The sequence below is a fragment of the Lycorma delicatula genome, chromosome 4 (assembly GCF_047948215.1).
Source record: "Lycorma delicatula isolate Av1 chromosome 4, ASM4794821v1, whole genome shotgun sequence".
Taxonomy (NCBI): domain Eukaryota; kingdom Metazoa; phylum Arthropoda; class Insecta; order Hemiptera; family Fulgoridae; genus Lycorma; species Lycorma delicatula.
In genome coordinates, this window is record NC_134458.1 from 60,524,370 (window position 1) to 60,544,035 (window position 19,666).

General features: G+C 29.1%; 1 protein-coding gene across 10 annotated transcripts in view; it reads left to right on the top strand.

The window, feature by feature from the left end:
• Positions 1-15,362: 15,362 nt before the first annotated feature.
• LOC142323445 (SAGA-associated factor 11 homolog) overlaps positions 15,363-19,666 on the top strand; it is a 94,029-nt gene continuing 89,725 nt past the window's right edge. For 2 of the 10 annotated variants that reach the window (XM_075363065.1, XM_075363073.1), the window contains exon 1: positions 15,539-15,696. The gene's annotated coding sequence lies outside the window, so the exon portion shown is untranslated. Of the gene's footprint in view, positions 15,437-15,532; positions 15,746-15,842; positions 15,862-15,891; positions 16,024-16,224; positions 16,695-17,863; positions 17,963-19,666 lie in introns of those variants that run through there. The other 8 variants (XM_075363070.1, XM_075363074.1, XM_075363071.1 and 5 more) reach the window with 7 other exon arrangements.

The window sequence follows — 19,666 nt, forward strand, 5'->3', positions numbered from 1 at the left end:
ACAATTGTCAACCTATTTTAAAAATTTAGTTCCAATGATTTAATCGTTTAAAAACTGTATTGAATATATTTCAATTCATCTGTATTTGAATAACAAAAACTTAGCTGATTTAAACAAATTATAAATGAATACACAAAAATAATAACTTTTTTGAAATATTGGTATGACACTGATTATGTATTTATTGGTAAATAAATCGTATGTATCTAAAAATGCAATGTATTACACAAAATTTTATAAGTTTTGAATTCAACACCCAATATTTGTTAAAATCACCATGCCCAATTCTAGATGTGTTTTTTTTATATTTTGCTGCATTTTAAAAATTCTATTAGACATTTACAGTACTTACTTTTTATTCAATCCATATTTGAAACTGCGGTTGATAGTCACTTTAACTAAAATTTTCTTTATCTTCCATAATCATTTTCCGCTTTCAATATTACATTTGAGAATCAGTAACCATTTTTTTTTTGTCACAGCTTCCATGAATTTAAAAGTACTCCCGGTACAGAACATACAACTCAAAATCACTTGGCAAAAAGATTAGTAATGCACTTAATATGAACTGTTCAATTTTTTTTTTTTTTTTTTTTGTTTTGCGTAGGAGGAGGAAAAAGCTCTACCAGCCACCATCTGTGCCCGCAACAGACGGTAGTGTCGGGCTCTCACCGACTAAAAAACCTCCCCCTTAGGGAGGAGGACCCTATTAGGGATTGGGATCGCGGACGCGACTTAACTAACTAATAATAAAATAATATCTACATTGTACCTGAAAAAAAATACACAGCATATACAAAATTTAAATCTACTTTCATAAAACTTAATTTGCATTGCTTATCTAAGTAATTTTAATGTAAAATTTACGTTGAACCTGAAACAGAAACATACACAAAAGTAGACATAAAAAATTCCCTACAGGAAAGTTCCTATCACGGGACTCTACTGGGACTAGGCATTGGGATCGCGGACGCGACTTAACTAACTAATAATAAAATATTATCTACATCGTACCTGAAAAAACATACTCAGCATATACAAAATTTATATCTATTTTCATAAAACTTAAGTTACACTGCTTATCTAAGTAATTTTAATGTAAAATTTATGTTGAACCTGAAACAGAAACATACACAAAAATAGACATAAAAAATTACCTAAAGGAAAGTTCCTATCAGGGGACCCTACTGGGACTAGGCACCTACCACGATCTTATAAGAATATTATACTATCACCTTAAAAACTACACAACTTATTTTTAACATGAAAATTTATAATATTAAACAATAATAACAAAAGTAAGTACCTTTAGTAGAAAATTATCCTACAATAAAAGGGAGTACCACAATGTAAGGAGGGCCACTTACATGGCAGCTCTCCCTTAGAATATTAAATGAACCGTTGAGTTACCTGAAACAAAAGAAAATAAGACAAATTCAATTAGCGGTTGTGAAATTAATTAGTTTTGTTTTAGTTATTAAATTCATTTCATGTATGATAGCACTGAAATTTTTCTAACAAAAATATTTATTAGGAATGATTAGGTGGTCCATTTTTACTCCTTAAATATTTAACCTGAGGTAGAAGTATTTATATAGACATTTTTTACAGAAATAGAATTGCTAGCTAGGTAAGTACACAAGAAAAGCTATACCCTCCTCCAGACTAGATAGATACAAAGAACACTGAATTTTTTACGGACCCCGCATCGTTAGATATCCATTGAGAAATCATTGAGAAACACCCTTTTAATAGGTCAAGGTGGAGGAAAATAAAGGAAAAAAGTGGAAGTTAGAAGGTTAGAAAGGAATAATCCATAGAAGATTGCTAAACAAGACAACTCGCTCAAAAATATTCTAAGCCCCTTTTAAAGCAGCAAGGATTCCTCTCGTACAAGATCAGAGCGCATTACCAAGAATAGATGCAAAAACACTATTCTGAATTAAGGTTCACTGATGTAGATGGTAACAAATCTATATCGCATCCAGGAATGTGTATTATATGAACCTACTTGGCCGAGCTAAAATTTTCAGCTAAGAATAATGTTGAATGGTAACAAAAATTGATACAGGATATCTGTATACCACCTGATCCTTTTACTAATTTTTATATTATTTTTTTTAAAATCATACTTAATATTTTTATAGAATGAAATGCATCATTTATTTTCTTATTATTTTTTACAATTTTATATAGGTTTCCACTTGCTTTGATTGCTCTGGTATTTAAAATTCATGAAATATTTATGTGCCATCTACTTTATAAGTATATTCAACAAATTTTGACAAAGAGGTGCAAGCATGGTTTCATTAAATTTTTAAACCCCCATCAGGCAAGAGATTCATTGCCAAAGTAAGCAAAACAATAAAGGACTAAACAGAATTTCCATTGTCAAAAAAGAAAAAACTTGTGAAACCACTTCTAAATTTTTACACTGTATATTTTCTATTAAAATAATATGTTAAATGAAGATATTGCTTTGTTTCATCTACCAAAACCCATTCTCTGTCTGTAAACATACATAAAATTCATTTTTATTATAATTAAAAGTTTGGGGGTATCTAAGTGAAAAGATGACTGTCACGACAATAATTTGATTCTTATTTCATTTATTTTACACGATGAAATCAAACAAAATCAGTTGATTTTCATGGCTATTCTTTACATTATAAACGAATAATTGTCGTCTACAAAGAGAATAATTGAGTTAAATTATAAGTACATGTTGTATTTCAATTTTATTAACAATGATGGAAAAAAATCAAATGATGTACTGTTAAATGATAAATACTCAAAATACTATTAGAAAGGTTAAAAATATGAATAAGAGTCTTCTTGAAATATCGTAAGCCAAGAAATGTACATAATAAGCTTATGAAGTTTCATTGCTGTAACTAACAAAATTCATAAAAATTTGTATAAATATATATATATATGTATAAAAATTAAACATTATATGAAATGTAAACTACCTAAACACAGTAATTAGATTATTTATACTTACCTTATTTATTTCCAATAACCGGTTTGTGCAGTATCTTACACCTTCACTTGCTATTAAATTCTATCTTATTCTTTTTAATTTATTTATATTAATTTTTGTGTAAATTATAAATATTTTCACAAGTACATTTATGTTCATTTTTTTTGCCTTCGGTCATTTGACTGGTTTTTGATGCAGCTCTCCAAGATTCCCTATCTTGTGCTAGTCGTTTCATTTTGGTATACGTTGTACCTGTACAATAGGGTACGTTGTATACCCTATTTATGTTCTTAATATCATTTAAAATTTCACAATAGATAACATTATAATTTATCATAAAAAAGAGATGTCATTAAAACAAATAAGTTTTATTGTAATAAAAATAGAATTTAATACATACTGGAGATGCAGGGTACTGCAAAAAACAGTCGGTGGAAATTAATATGGCAAGTTTAACTTATCTAATTACTGTGTTTTGGTGGTTTATATTTCAAATAAAATATTTATCATAAAAAATTAGGCATTGACCTGATATAAACATTTCTTGATATGTAATGCTATTAAGTTTCTTTTCTTTATTATACTGTTGTTTCCTTTATTGCATTTATGTTGTAATTTGCCACACAAAATTTCTGTGTTTCGCATGACATTTAATGCCAGATCTACCTAAAATTTAGAAATAAAAGTAACTGCAGTATCAAAAGAGAAAGTTACCTATCAATGATGTAAACTGGAGTCTAAACTAATGGCTTGACCCTCTCTTTTTCTGTTTAGCCTCTGGAACCACCATAAGGTATTACTTCAGAAGATGATACGTATGAATGCAAATTAAGTGTAGTTTTGTTCAGTCTCACATCGACTATTCCTGAAATATGTTGTTAATTGAAACCCTACCGTGAAAGAATACTAATATCCACAATCCATTTAAAAATCTTTACTAGGATTTGAACCTTAGAACTCTCGACTTTAAAATCATTTGACTTGCAATAACGAGTTAACCACTAGACTAGCCACAGAGGAATAATGCCCTGACCTTGGCCCCTGGCCCCTGGTACAGGGCAAGTGATAATGGCTGGTTGAATTCACAGAGTGAGTAGCTCCATTACTTGGTTGCTCTAACTGAAGCTAAACATTACATAAACGGATGGAGTCTTAATAGATACTAGTATTATCATGAAATTATATGGTGTAGTAAAGAATTAGTAGTACCTTAATATTTTACCATTTCGCAACACAGCTTTACATTTATCGCCACGGCTAATCCAAAGATCAAATCCATCGAGCAGCTGAAAGAATCCATCGATCTGGTAGTCTGAAGAAATAGAATGCAGCATGAAGTGAAGAGTTGATGAGATGTGGAATGTAATCTGGTAATCTGTATTACTTCAAGTCTCATTTTTATTTATAGTTTGTAAATTTTTGTAGTGAGGAAGATAATGTTAATTTCACACTTTGATCTTGATCGCACTTCAATTTCAAACTTTATTTACACCAATCACTTATTTCCCCCACAATTTCAAAATAAATATGTAATAATAAATAATTACACACTAAAAACCAGGATCAGTTCATGCCTTTTTAATATGCAAGGCAAATATATTACATACAAAAATGATTAAATTTTGAAGTAATTTGGATTACTGTTATGCTAGATGGAGTATTTCAAATAATCATTCTACTTAGGATTTTACCACAAAAAAAAATGGTTAATTTTGATAGTAAGTTAATTTTTTTAATAAAAAAATTAGCGAATAAAATGAAATAATTTATTATGGCACCTCTAAAATCAGCTGACCCTGGTTTGAAAAAATTAAACTAACATGCAAGCATGCATCTTCTTTGAAGCAGGTGGCTGCACACTGATTGGGGAAAGCAAAAGGGTATTCAAGATTTAAAATATTTCAAAATTAAAAAAAAATAAAATTTTTAAAACTGTAATTAGATATAAAAATACTCTAACCTTCAATTTGATTAACACCTACCAAAAAAATTTAAGAAAAAGCTTATGTAAAATAATATATATCAAATAAAAAAAAAAATATATATATATATATAAAATAAACATATATTATATCCTACAGAACCAGATTTAAAAGCTGCATTTAATTAAGAAATTGTCACTATATATATACTTATTTTTTAAATTTCTTGAACTTATTTAAATGACTAATTTTGTCAATGAAATGAATAAAATTTAAATAATTTACAAAAAAGGTAATTTTAAAAACCCACTCATTAATATTTCAAATAAAATTTTATAAAGCAATTTAAACTAAAAAAAGGAATTTTTATTTGATTAAATTTAAAATTAAAATATAAATTTAAATTATAAAATTTAATTTTTTATGAATTTAAATTGATTTATAAGGAGGACTTCAGCCACTGGTAGCAAACTGATGAGCTGAAAAGACAAAGAAACATAACAAACATAGAATATTTATAAATATTATGAATAAAATATTTTTTAAATTATCATATTTATATATCATCCCCCAATACATAGACACATTTATATATACAGCACCCCCCAACCGAAACCCGATGAACGATATCGGGATGATGAAATACGGTCTTGACGCGGCACGAATGTTTTATGTACCCGGCAATCGCGAGAACTATTCATTGCATACAACATAGATATTTACAATGTCACTATGTAATCAAGAATTATATTTAAAAAATAATTGTGAATCATATTTGGTACCTGCTAAGCTAAGATATGAATAATACACCCTGAACTGTGCAAGAGCATGTCAGATTTGCTAAGTGGATCAAAAATTTAAAACAATACAACCTAAACTGTGTCAGAGCATATCAGATTTGCTATCTGTTGAGCAAAGATCTAAAATAATACACCCTGAACTATATCAGAGAATATCAAATTTTCTGTCTGTATATACACTCTAATCTGTGTGTTGTTAGTTACATAATTTGAAAGTGTATTTCTAAAAATGAAACCGAATTAGAAGACTGAACTAGGGAAATATTAACCAGAAGATTTTTGTTTTATAATTTCAACAGAATAATGTTATGGATTTGAAGAAATATAACTTAAGGGATTTTTCTATTATCTTCAATATTAAAACTAGAAGATTTTTCAAAGAAATCAATTACTCAGAGAGTCTTTAATCATAATGAATTTACTTGTATTTTCCATATTTCTTTTTATCCCTTTTGCACTTGTGCAGATGTATGCATTACCATCCAGACCTCTTAATTACCCCTTTTAAGATTCTCTTAAGAATGCATTTTCACAGCATAATATGGCCAATCCCAGTTGGAATTTAAAAAAAGCAAAAGTCTATAATTTATATTATTGAAAAGAAGGTAAAGTTACTAATGAATAGCAAATGAAATCAAAGTTGTGATTGATGACAATCCAAGTGAAAAGGGGGTATTAAATAATGCAATATTGAAGTTACCTTTATCTGTAGGATTATAGAAAAAAAATTAAATCTTATTATTCAGTAATCCATAAGGAGGTCTTTTTTCATCAACAATATGAAATATAATTACAATGAAATTCTATATGTGAACAGTGAAAGGTGCAAAATGATTAATAGCAGGTGATGGGTACTGATTAAATCACAAATTCTAATCTCTTATATGAAAAGAGAATGTGCTCGATTTCAGTTTAACATGGCTTTGGAAAATGGTTTACAAAAAATATACATTTATAGAAATAAACTAATAATTTCAGTGACTAAACACCTGGCAAGATATGTCATACACTGTAGAAGACTAAAACCAGGGGGTTTATATATATAGTTTGCTCATACAAATGGTTTAATGTAGTGAATTTTTAGGTTTAACATTCCTGTAAAAATTATCAACGGTAATAGTCATGGGCCTTTTAAATAGAACTAAAATGATTCCTGACTGATATACTGTAATAGTTCCTCGATGGTTCTCTGCAGAAGACCAGTATACTTCTAATACTGTTTGATGGTGTCAAAAATAGATTTATGTAACATTAGATGGTTAGGGTGAGATAAAGATCTTAGGGTGTTATATTCATAAATTTGTTTATATGTAGATAATCAAAGGGACATTTTAGAATTAATTTTGTTGTTAAATATGGTTATTTATTTAAGAAATTACTTAGTGTAATTATAAAATAAAAACGAATCCACAAGAAAATAAGATGCGAGGCTGTTTTACATACACAGATCAAATAAGATTGAAAAAAGCCAATATTATGAATTAGCAAATCACAAAATTCTGCTTATTTAAAAAACAATTGCAGTAAAAATAATAAACTTAAAAGTGATGAAATTGTATAAACAGCCTGTTAAGTGGTTTATATACACTCTTCCTTAAAAACAATTATAATTTAACCTCTTTGAAGACACAGTTCTAATTTAATACTTGAAAAGTGTTTTATATTACATTTAAATTTAGATATTCAACTCAAATACAGCAGAATGAATGATATACATAAAATACCCATCAACTAAACTTAAATTAGTATAATTAATATTAGTAAGTTAGTTAATGTTAGTAAAAAAAATTTTATGATTAAACAGTTATATTTCTAAGCTACATAAAAAGAACATGCAATTACAAGCTACATAAAAATGGATTAAATTACTAGCTACATAAGTACATGCAATTACAAGCTACCTAATTTTATTTTATGTATATTAAAAATTACTGTATATGAGCCAACAAAACCATGTAAACATAATTTGTATATGAAATATACATATTAAAAACATTCATCTCTCCAAAGAAGTTAAAGTTAAAAATTCAATTAAAAGGTTAGGAAAATAATGCTTATTAATATTTTTGAAAAATTGTATTACATTACATTAAAAACCCGAGAATTCACGTAAAGAACAAAATTACAGGTTACTACTTGTTATTATGAAAATAAATGGAACCTTTACAGTATATGGTCATTTGACTACTTGCTTAAAGGCATGAATATAAACTGGGATTGTATTTTTCTTCCTGTATGAAGTTTTACTAACGGCTATACATAATTAAATAAATTCAGTAAAATAATTGTAACTGAAAAGAAAAAGCAGAGTAAAAAATTGTAAATGATTTCAATGAAGAAATTATTTGAAATAATTGGCTAACTTTTTGATATGAATGTAGTGACAAGGGAGGTATATGACATCAGTACCTTAACCACTAAAGTACCTAACCTAACAAAGTTAAGAATTGCATAAAAAATATATTAAAGCATAGACTAAGATTCATTTAGAAGAAAAATGAGTAATTAAAAATATGCCCTTATTTTTTCTTTCTACCTAGTCACCTGTATAATCAGAATAAATAAAAAATTTGCACCTGCTTGAAAATTAAACTTTTTTGATTGTATTACAGTATTCAGAAATTTGTGTAAGGTTGGCAATTCACTAAACATTAATGGATCAAATGAAAATATTGAAAATGGATTAGAACAAGTTTTATTTGGATTAGAATATTCTGTTGGTATTTAATAGTGAACTGAAAGAATAAAAATAAATTTAGGCAAAAAATTAAAATAAATTTAGGCAAAAAATTAAAATGGATCGGTTGATTACACAATGAAACAGCTTTACAAAAGATTTCTTTATCAGGTTACAATCGAGAGGCCCAAAAATGAATGCAGTTAACTACAACTGATGTCCAGGAAAAATTAGAATTATAGGAAACAAAAATAAATTTTATCTTTAATTAAGGTAAAAGATAATTTATTATTATAAACTCTTGAGAAATAAATGAAGAATACGTCTGCAATAATGGAAAATACTTGTAAAAGTGATAATTGGCTTTTATTTCTAGAGAATTACAGAAAAAATAAATTGAACAACATAGATGTGAAAATGTGTGGATGTCCAGTAAGATTTGGTTCAATGATTTTGTATGAAAAAAGATTCAGATTGTTCTAATGGGGAAATAACACAATTATGATCTGAAAAAACTAAAAAAGAATAAGTGCATTTTAAATATGATGATATAGGACTGCACATTATTCTTTTCCTAATTCAAAATACAAACTGTTCCTTAATACAGTTTCTAAAAAATATTTCCTAACAATTATAGTGTTCCATACATCAAACAATAAAATTTGATAGTTCCTGCAAGATATTCATTGTACTAAGGTATTTATACTTATTTTCAGTAGACATTAAAGGTAGCCAAGCGCAAGAAAAAACATGTCTATTCAGTACACATAAATTACATTACTATTTATACAAATAATGTATCCAGATATAATATAAAACTTAGGCAATTCCTATAAAATTATTGAAAATATTAATACATTTTGTAGCATTTTCTTGAATAAAATTCATTGGTAATTAATTTTATAAAAATTTTGCCATGTTATGTATCCATTTCAAAAAAGATTACATCACCCCTCTTTTTTTTTAATGAAACAAATTATGTAAAATGGAAGATTATTATTTATCATCTATAATATATATTAAATTTTTAAAAAAATCATTAAAAAACGTTCAACAAAAAAATTGTAACAACGTGTTTTTAAAAATCCACGTTAAATTTTCATTTTCATTAACCTGTAAATTAAGAAAGAAATGTTTAATTTAAAACCGATATATTAAAAAATAAATAAAACTATGTTGTATGCAATAAAATAAATGTCCCTCACTTAAAATAATGTCCTAAATTGTGTGGTTTTGTTTCCTAGAAGATTGTTCATGGTTCCACACGGACGAGATGCGCACATTTGAATGAATTCGGCTAGACTGAGGCACGTCTTTTACTTCGACGTTACAAAATTGAAAAACAAGTAAATTACTATTCTGTGTTCTGATTGGTCAATGATATCGGAGTGTTTACTCGCTACAGACCTGAGCGACTCACTAGTCACGTACTATCAACGTAATCTTTCCAACGTTAAAATAGAAAAACAACTGTGTTATAACAATTGAAAAACAAGTTAATTACTTTTCTGTGTTTTTGACTGGTCAAGTTGTTTAATCGTTCTAACGAATCCCTCCTGACGTACCATAGTAATCTTATTCCTTTAAAATATATATTTGAATTTAAAATAAAAAGAAGGAACCAATTTCAAAACGATTTTTTACTTTTACCTGTATTAAAATATTATTTAATAAAAACAAATTACGTCACCAGAATTGCCGATGTAGCTGAAAATTAACAGAAATTTTTTTTCAATAATAATTTACAGAACTGAACTTTTGTTTTTTGTACCGATATTTATTTTTTTCAGTTAAGAAAAAAAATTTGGTAATATTATGTTCTCTAAGACAGAATAAGGTATTAATTTGTTAATTAATATCAGTGAAAATTGCTAAATATAAAATGAATTTTGCTGTAAATTAATTTCCAGACATAATATTTTTTATTAAATGGGATAAATCAGGTCCGGCCTCTGCTGACACCGAAGGTATCACACAAAAATTCTCCCTATATCTAACTTCAATTAGACGATGTACTCAAATCATTTTTGATTGTGTCTTTAAACGCCAAAAATACTTTCCTCTTGCTAACAAAACACGTGTTGACTGCAACAACCTCAGTTTTGTCCTGCAATTCAATTTACTCAAAGTCCTCGAAACATATTTACAAAGTTAGTAAGCCTCTAATAAAAACATACCCTTCTCTCTTTGCTCTGATCCGTATTTGGGAGTGAGGTCAATGCCTAATCACAGACAATGACTCGAAGCTTCCTTGTACATTTCTGATGCACCTTGACCTCCGGCGTTTTACTAACGACAGATTCTGAAATGACTGTCATTTCTGACTGAAAGCTCGTTTCGCCTGCGTTATTCGGCATTTTATATCGCTCCTGCTTCGTCCATCTTTAGTGATTGAACTTCCCAAATAACATAATTCTTCTACCTCCATAATCTAATCTTTTCTCTTCCTATTTTTATATTCCGTGGTCTACCTAGATTGTTTCTACTAAATTTCATTACTTTCGTTTTGTTCTTGTTTATTTCTTGCGTAGGGCTTTATCCATGCCGTTCATTGTTCTTCCTACATCCTTTTTACTCCCGGCTAGAATTACTATATCACCAGCAAATCGTAGCACTTTATCTTTTCACCTTGTACTGTTACTCCGAATCTAAATTATTCTTTAACATCATTAAGTGGTAGTTCAGTGTAAATATTAAAAAGTACCAGGGATAGGGAACATCCTTGTTGGACTCCCTTTCTTATTATGGCTTCTTTCTTATGTTCTTCGATTATTACTGTTGCAGTTTGGTTCCTGTAAATGTCAGCAGTTGTTCTTATATCTCTATACTTCAACCGTAAACTTTTTAAAATGCTGAACATTGCATTTATACCTGGCGATTATGTTCGGTACTTTCGTTATATGCCACCCGAAAATTCTTGCCCAAATCACTCAAAAATAATCATGTTAAAAACCAATTTTAAGTCGAGAAAAGATGGAAAAAATATTTTCGATTTTTTCTATATATTTTTTTTAAATTATCGGAACGTAAAATTATAATTTTACATTTAGACCGTATATTGTAACAATTGGAGGGGCTCTGCCCCCCCCCCCCCAGAACAATCCTGAACAACCATTATATTTCCTTGATTTTGGGCATAAAAATAATTTTAAAATGAAAAAATATTATTTTCCCCCGCTAATCCAGTTTGAACATCTTAGTAACTCACTCAATATAACAATTTATATTTATTTATTTTATAAATATAATTTAATCAAAAACCTGCCTTCACTTCGCTCGCTAACCTTGCCTAATTAGCACAGTAATGTTTTGAGTATTTTAATAATAAATTCAGTAATTATGGCAATTATTTATTATTTAAATAATGAAAAAATTTAATGAGAAAATGACATCAGTTGATGTAATTTGTTATTTCATTGTTAATTATTTATTGTTTATTATTACTATTATTATATCATTGCTACTGTCTGCATTATGAATGGAAAATGCAATAAAATTGATCATGCATCGCGTTTTATTTAACACGATTTTTCCATCATTCCCAATTTGAGTGCTTAAAACTCGATAAAGAAGGCGTTAACAGAAAAACGGCGTTCAACACTATTTTTCTTGTAAAATTTTAAACCGAAATCACTTAATATTTGTTAATAATAAAAATTGTAAATCATTTTTAATAATAAAAATGAATTATGCAGGTCGATAAAATTTCACAAAAATATGTTTTTTTTGCTAAAGAATTTTTAAAAAATAAAACAGAAAATTTGTCTGTTCCGTCTGGGTAGAAGGGAATGGCGAGCGAAGTGTGCTCTTCGGCCACGGGGTAAGGTCCAGAGGAACCCCTGAATTGGCTCCGGGATTCGCCCGGGCTGACCTGAGCTCCGAGGATTCAAATTCTGACTAGACGGGCCAGCAAGTTTAAAATAATTTTAAATCGTGTGTTCTGTCAGGAATTTTGATTAAAATTCTATAATAAGATAAAAAGCTCATTAAAGTTAGAATAATTATATTGAACAAATTTTTGGAATTTAAAAAAAATGGTTATTGTTATTTTCTGAACATCCAAATCCCGTAGGGAAGACACCCGCCTTGTTACGCTTCCTGTTGCCACACCCCCGTCCTGTTCTTAGCCCTGATGGGCTTTAACGGGAGCACTTTTTGGACAGCATAGTTGTGACGATTTAGACAATTAGGATGTCATTTTTAACCCAACCCGATTTATATGCGGGAAAAAGGAAAAGGGAAAAAAGGGAAAAAGTGAAAACTTAAATTTTTTGAAATTCTGTAATGTTCATTTTGTTAATGTTTTATGAAACTTTCAATTGTGTTTATTTAATATATATATATATAAGTGTATATATATATATATATATACAAATCTAGCAACAGCGAAGCATTGCTGGGTCTGCACATATATGTATAAAATATGAAACAAATATTCAGTCAAACATTTACTATACAAAGTAACGAAATAGTAAAGTTTTTATTTCATTTAGTTAATTAACCATCACAATATTCGACAAACTTTTTTTGAGTTTTTATAAAAGATTTCTCATTCGATCCGTTTTTGATAATCCATTATTAGTGCAAATTCTTCTTCCTATGTTAATTTAGAATTGTCAAATTCTTCGATCCTAAGTCCATCGAGAGATCTAATTCAGCTAAGCCTGAATTAAAGCAACATAAATGAAGTATAGTCTTGTACAGTCTCAGTCCGACCATTCCTGAGATGTGTGGCTAATTGAAACCCAACCACCAAAGAACACCGGTATCCACGATCTAGTATTCGAATCCGTGTAAAAATAACTGACTTTATTAGGACATGAACGCTGGAACTCTCGACTTCCAAATCAGCTGATTTGGGAAGATGCGTTCAGTACTAGACCAACCCAGTGGGTTTTCAAGAAATAGACTAAAAGTGTTTTAGTCTAGAGTAGTAAAACATTACTACTCTCAAAGAAAGAAACTTAGGTTGGTGACTCTTATGCTTCATACAGTTTTCATATCACAATCATAAGAAAAACTTGCCAGAGAAGAAACAATTTCTGTACAAGGCAATTTACAGGTAATATCAAAACACTGCCAATATTATAATTATAATATATAAACATGTTTTAACTCAGTTGCAATGAACCATCAATATGAGACATAATAACTAATGTAGAGTTTTTAATATATGTATTTACTTATTTCTATTCTGTCATCGCATAACACCTTACTTCCCAAAGGATAGTAAGCAACTTGTCACAAGTACATTCACAACTTAAATACAATGCATACAATAACAATAAAATAGGCTCAAGAGAATAGAAAAAAAAAATTAAATGATTGTGACTCAAAATCACAATCATTTTAAATAAAGAAAAATGAGGAAACATCAAGTGTCTCATCAGTAGGTTGCAAGATCGCCAGTTTCAGAACAGAACATCAAACCCAGTACGACTTTCAGCTGTTAATTCACTTATATCAGATTCAGTACCATACCACTTTCTATTGGTAATTCTTTTAATATATATATATTTATCTCTCTGTGTGTGTGTGTGTGTGTGTGTGTGTGTGTGTGTGTGTGTGTGTTACATCTGCTGTATTTAGAGCGCTATCTAATTCTGAAATCTTTTTTTTAGTAAAACAATATCATATGCTAATTTTTTAATATATCTGACATTTGGAAAGTGTACAGATAATACCAAAGTAGAAATAAAAGATGATGTGCAAGACTAAATATCGGCGTAACAGCTATGAGGATGACTAAGTTTTGCAGGATTTAAGTGAGGAGCATTACATTTTATCAAGTTCTCCAAAAATGTATTCAAAGTTTTTATTTTGAGATCTTTGGTGGAGTGCAAAAATTGTTCAAAATGATTTATCAAATCTACATCATTCGTTTTGCACAGATCTTGATCACAATTATATGAAGTTGTTGATTTCTTGTAAACTACTGGCAAAACATTCATAAGTTTACCTGAAGTATTTATAGCAAGATTGATACAATTTTTGTCATTATTCGATCATGACAGATTACATGACTGTTGATCTAATTCATGACTATTTTTTTCATTATTTGAAATGAATTTTGATATTTCATTTACTACCTATCTGATGAATTGGATTAATATTCATAGATGGTATGTGATCATTTCTGTAAGCTGTGGCCATGAAATAAGCTTCAGATGATGCATTATGTTTTGAGACTATACATAATGCTAATACTTTCTCCTCAATATTATTAAAACTTGCAACTTTAGCTTTTTCAATAAATGCTTCTGATTTTTCATTCAACATTTGCAATGTTCTAATTAAGCTACAAAAATATTCCTTTCGACCTACCATACACCATTTTATTATTGTTTCAGCTTCAATGGTATTTTCTATTGCGGTAAGTTAATTATAACAGTAATAAGAATATCAGTTATTCAACACACAAGAACGAACACGCAATGCCGACGCATTCTTACATGCCACAGCTCTAATGTAGCCACTTGTCTGTCCTATGCATGTCCAATGCTCGCTGAAGTTTTTGAAGAATATTTTAAAGATGACTATTATTAATTTCTACGGATACGAAACCTTGTTTACTGACAGTTAATTTGTATTGATCCTCACTTTTTACGTCGGTAACATACGAAAAAATTTGACTTTGATCAAGAACATGATCTGTATTACCTATAACCACCTTAATCTTAACATGTGTCCACAGAAGAGATTAGCATCTGAACAGGTCGCAACTCACAAAACTGTTTGCTAATTGACTAGATTATTGATAACGCGACGCAGACTGACCTCGAACAGGTCACCCGCCGTCCAAACCTGCTTTCCGACACTTAGATCTTGTGTTTTCCTGATCCTAAACATATCTACTACGGTATATTAAAATATGAACAGAATTGAGGTCGATCAAATAACTGCTCAGAATTACTATTAAATTTTCAGGTAAAAAATCAAATGAATCCATTAAGTTATGTTTCAGGAATTTCAGTATGGCTTCATTTTACCCTTGGAGAAGAAATCAAACGAATGTTTTCACTATAAACTCGAAAACGAAGTGTTTCTGGATAAGGTTTGTATGATTTTTCTTTATTTTCAAACGATTTGAATCATTAGATACGAAATATTAGCTTTCAGTTTGACTTTATCATCAAAGAGTGGATGATCATTACTTACTGCTTCATAACCTCTTTGTTCATTCGTCTAAAAAAAATGAGTTTTAAAAATTTTGTGTTTTTTTTTTTGTAAGAAGTTTAAATTTCCTGAAATTTTTGGTCGTTATTTTTAAATATTAGTGCTCAAAACAATGTTTACTGACTTAATATAATATAAGTAAGTAATACTTTTAAAACGTCATACCGCTTACATTTAAGAATTGCAGGTTAGAGAAACTACACGATATTTTCAATTTTTTATTAGTTCAGCATTAGGCTTTTTATTATAAAATGAATTACTGCATTTAATAAATGTAACTAACCTCGGTACATTTATTCTCCAGTAATGTATCATTTGTTTATTTACTAATTTATATTCTTTACTGAATAATTTAGTGAATTGGTTTGTACTTGTAAAATGTAGTCTTTATAAGCTTTTGATTCGAAATTCATTTACGTATGAGAGAAAATTTTAAATTACTTTTTAGATTTAAGGAAGATAACCGTAAGCATAAATATACGAAATTATTTTATTTTCTATTTTTTTTTTAATGATATAGGTAAAAGGCATTTATCTTAATTGTTTACTTTTATGCCCTTTGCCAAATCGAAAAAAGGTACTTGTCGCTTATACGGGACCCCTCGTCTGTTTAACGTAGGTTATGTAGCGCAACATACTGATGTAACTGGCGCCTGATATAACTTTAACGTTAATTAGAAGAGGTTAGAGCGTAAGTTATGTTTGGTTAGGATATGTTTATACACATCCGCGATTCGTCTTTACAACAATCAACATAATCTAATCAAACATAACCTTTGCTCGCTAACCTTGTCTGATTAACGTTAAATATGCAAATAATACATTAAAGGTTTATTGTGTCGAGTTGCGTGCAATGGTTATGTTGCACTACAACCTACGTTAATCAGACGAGTTGTCCCGTATAACCTGTAAATACCGAAATTGAATTTTGATAAGTTGTACTCCTACACTTATTTCTTTTGATATTTAACTATAAAGTAAATTTTAATCTGGATTGTTTTAATTATGTATTTGTATGAGGTTATTTATTTTCATAACGTCTGTCTCAATGTTATATTGCTACTTTACTGCTATTATTTACTTTAATTTGATGATAAGGTTTGGTAATACTGGGTATTAAAATATTGCATGCTATGGTAAGTATTGTAACTCATAATTCTGTTTTTTTTTCTTTGTGAATCACTAATGATATGATACAGTTCAAATCACATGTAACTGTTGTGAGATGTGATGTAATGTGCATTTTTGTATAGCCCCTTTCAGGTTTAATGCAGAATATCATAGTCATTTATTGAGTAGTATGCTGTTGCATATATTTTACTGTCTTACTGACAAATGTGTAACGGTTAATTTAGCAGTGCCATACTACTTTAATAAACACCTTTTATTTGCTCCTAATACAAGTAGATAGCTATCTATCCATTTGTAAATAATGTAGCCTATTGTCTAATATCATAAGAAATTTAAATTTTTATATAAGGAGGTTTTTTGACAGTAAAATAGAATAGTATAGGATAGATAGGAGGTGCGTTGTATTTCATTATTCTATTCTGTAAAAACATATTCAAGACTGAACCAATGACTGTCACTATTCTGATGGAATCAGCACCCTGTTGATGGCATAGAATGTTATGATAGGTTAGCATTGTATCAGTACTTTGTGGATCTGACAAGATTGCTCATAAACATATCACCACTTAATACCAGGAACAGCATTAAAAATTAACTTTTCATTTATTGTACATCATCCAAAAAAATTCAATAAAATCATATTAATCTTTTATTTGTAATAAAAACTGTCCTAATTATAAGCATAGTGTTATAAATAATATAAATTCTAAGTTTTAATTGATATCAAGTTTACAGTAATAAATTGAAATCCCTATTTATATATACTGTACTATTTCAGTAACAGATAACCCTTACAGAATTAAGTTTTAATTGTTTTTAATTAATATATTATTTTAAAAAATCCATTTTGTAATAGCAGTGATCTCTGTGAGATTACATAAAAGAGAATCCAAAAAAGAAAGTAAGTAAAAGTTTTTAATTAATTTTAACAGAATATTTATCTTCTGCATATCATCTCTCTGCTTTATTAAATGTTTGAACTGCTGTGACAATTTGCTTTGGTGAATAGATTCACATGGTATACCTCGAAAAATTCTTATTATGTTTTCTATTGTATTATAAAAAGGTTGAACTGTGATATAAATTCAGGTCCAGTTTGGTTAGTTCCTCTTCTAGTTTAATTCTAATTTATTGAGTGTTTTCTTCTGTATAAATCTGAACCATATTGTTCTAGCTTGGTGTACGTCTTACGATATTCTCCCATTTTAATTAGGCTGTACTTAGTCTGGGATCTGTGAACTACTTGAAATTGGAGCTTACTTCAATATATCTGGTAATTACTTCTTTATCTTTTGCCAGAATGTAGCATATTTCTGTTATAACTTGGCCATTCAAGTTAACTTGAATGTTGTTAACTTGTCTGCTTAAGTCCATTTTCCCCCTGTGTTTCTTAAAAAAAGGTGTTCATTATGAAAAGTTTACTTTGTGGTAGAAATTGACTAACCTTCTTCCTCTGTCTATACCCATAAGGACCCATCACAGTTTCATTCTCTACCTCTTTACTCCCAACCTTGTTGATAAAATTTCCTAATATTATAACTGTATCCCTTTTTTCACTAGTTGTCTAAGACCATATGTAGACTCCCATAGAATTCTCCATCTGATTTGTTTGTGGGACATTCGTAAACTTTTGAATTAATGTCAATGTCCTTTCTCCTACTGTTTTCACCCGAAATAAACCTATTCTATCTGTATTATCTTCAAATCTTATTCATTTATTCTCTAAAGTTGATTTAATTAAGAATCAACTTTCCCTGTCCAAAAGTTATTCCACAGTACACAAATAAATATCCAGACTTTCTGATAATTATTCTCTCAGTTCCCAGCCTTACCTCTGAAATACCCAAAATGTTTATGCTTGTTTCAGATAATGTATGTTCAATTCAGTTAATCTTTTTTCTGAAAGGATGACCTTACATTAATAATTCCAATTGTCAGGGTGGATTTAGTACTATTAATTTTATTTGTTTATTTTGTTTTCCTTAAAAAAGATTGTTTATTGGGGTTGAAATAGTGTATCATTTCTCCTTTGCTGATAAAGCTTTCTGGATGATTTTTTGAATGTGCCTAGTTTCAGTCGTATGTTAATTGTGTTTTTCAATTGCACTCAGTGAATGGGATCTTTCATGGAAGAAAGCATGTCTTATTGTACTTTGATTAATTTTATTCAATTTCTCCCCCTAAGTTTAGTTTTCATTCTTCCTAAGTTATTAATCTGTATGATCCTTGTTTCATTTTTAGGAATGGTATTACTCAGTAATCTTTTAGTTCCTTTTTTTGTTATACTCTGTTTCTGTCGTTTCTGAGAGTCTTTTATAATTAATTTGTCAGAACTAATACTCACAAACTCACCCTCTTCCGTTGCTCTAACCAATTTACTAACCAAGTTGTTTCTTTTTCAAGTACACTTTCGTGGAAAATCTTCAGTTATGTACATAACTGTTTTAATTTATTTTTATTTTTTAAGATTTCAATCTCCGTATGCATATAGTATTGGTCAGCACAGGTTTTATCTTATCCTTCTTTAGTTACCTAATCTTTTACAGTTTTGATTTTCAGTAATAAACACTTACTGATCTACTTTCTTTTTTTGTGTAGCCTCTGGAACCACCATAAGGTATTACTTCTGAGGATGATTTTGTATGGATGTAAATAAAGTATAGTCTTGTACAGTCTCAGGTCGACCATTCCTGAGATGTGTAGTTAATTGAAACCTAACCACCAAAGAACGCTGGTATTCACGATCTAGTATTCAAATCTGTAAAAGGTAACTGCCTTTACTAGAATTTGAACCTTGAACTCTTGACTTCAAAATCAGTGATTTGCGATAAGTTCACCACTAGATCAACCCAGTGGATTATTTACAGGTCTTGCCCTTTCTGATGATTACATTAGACTTACATAATACTCTCTTTAATATTGAAATAAAATCCATGCACTGTTTCAGCTCAAAATATCACTAATAACCCTTAACAAA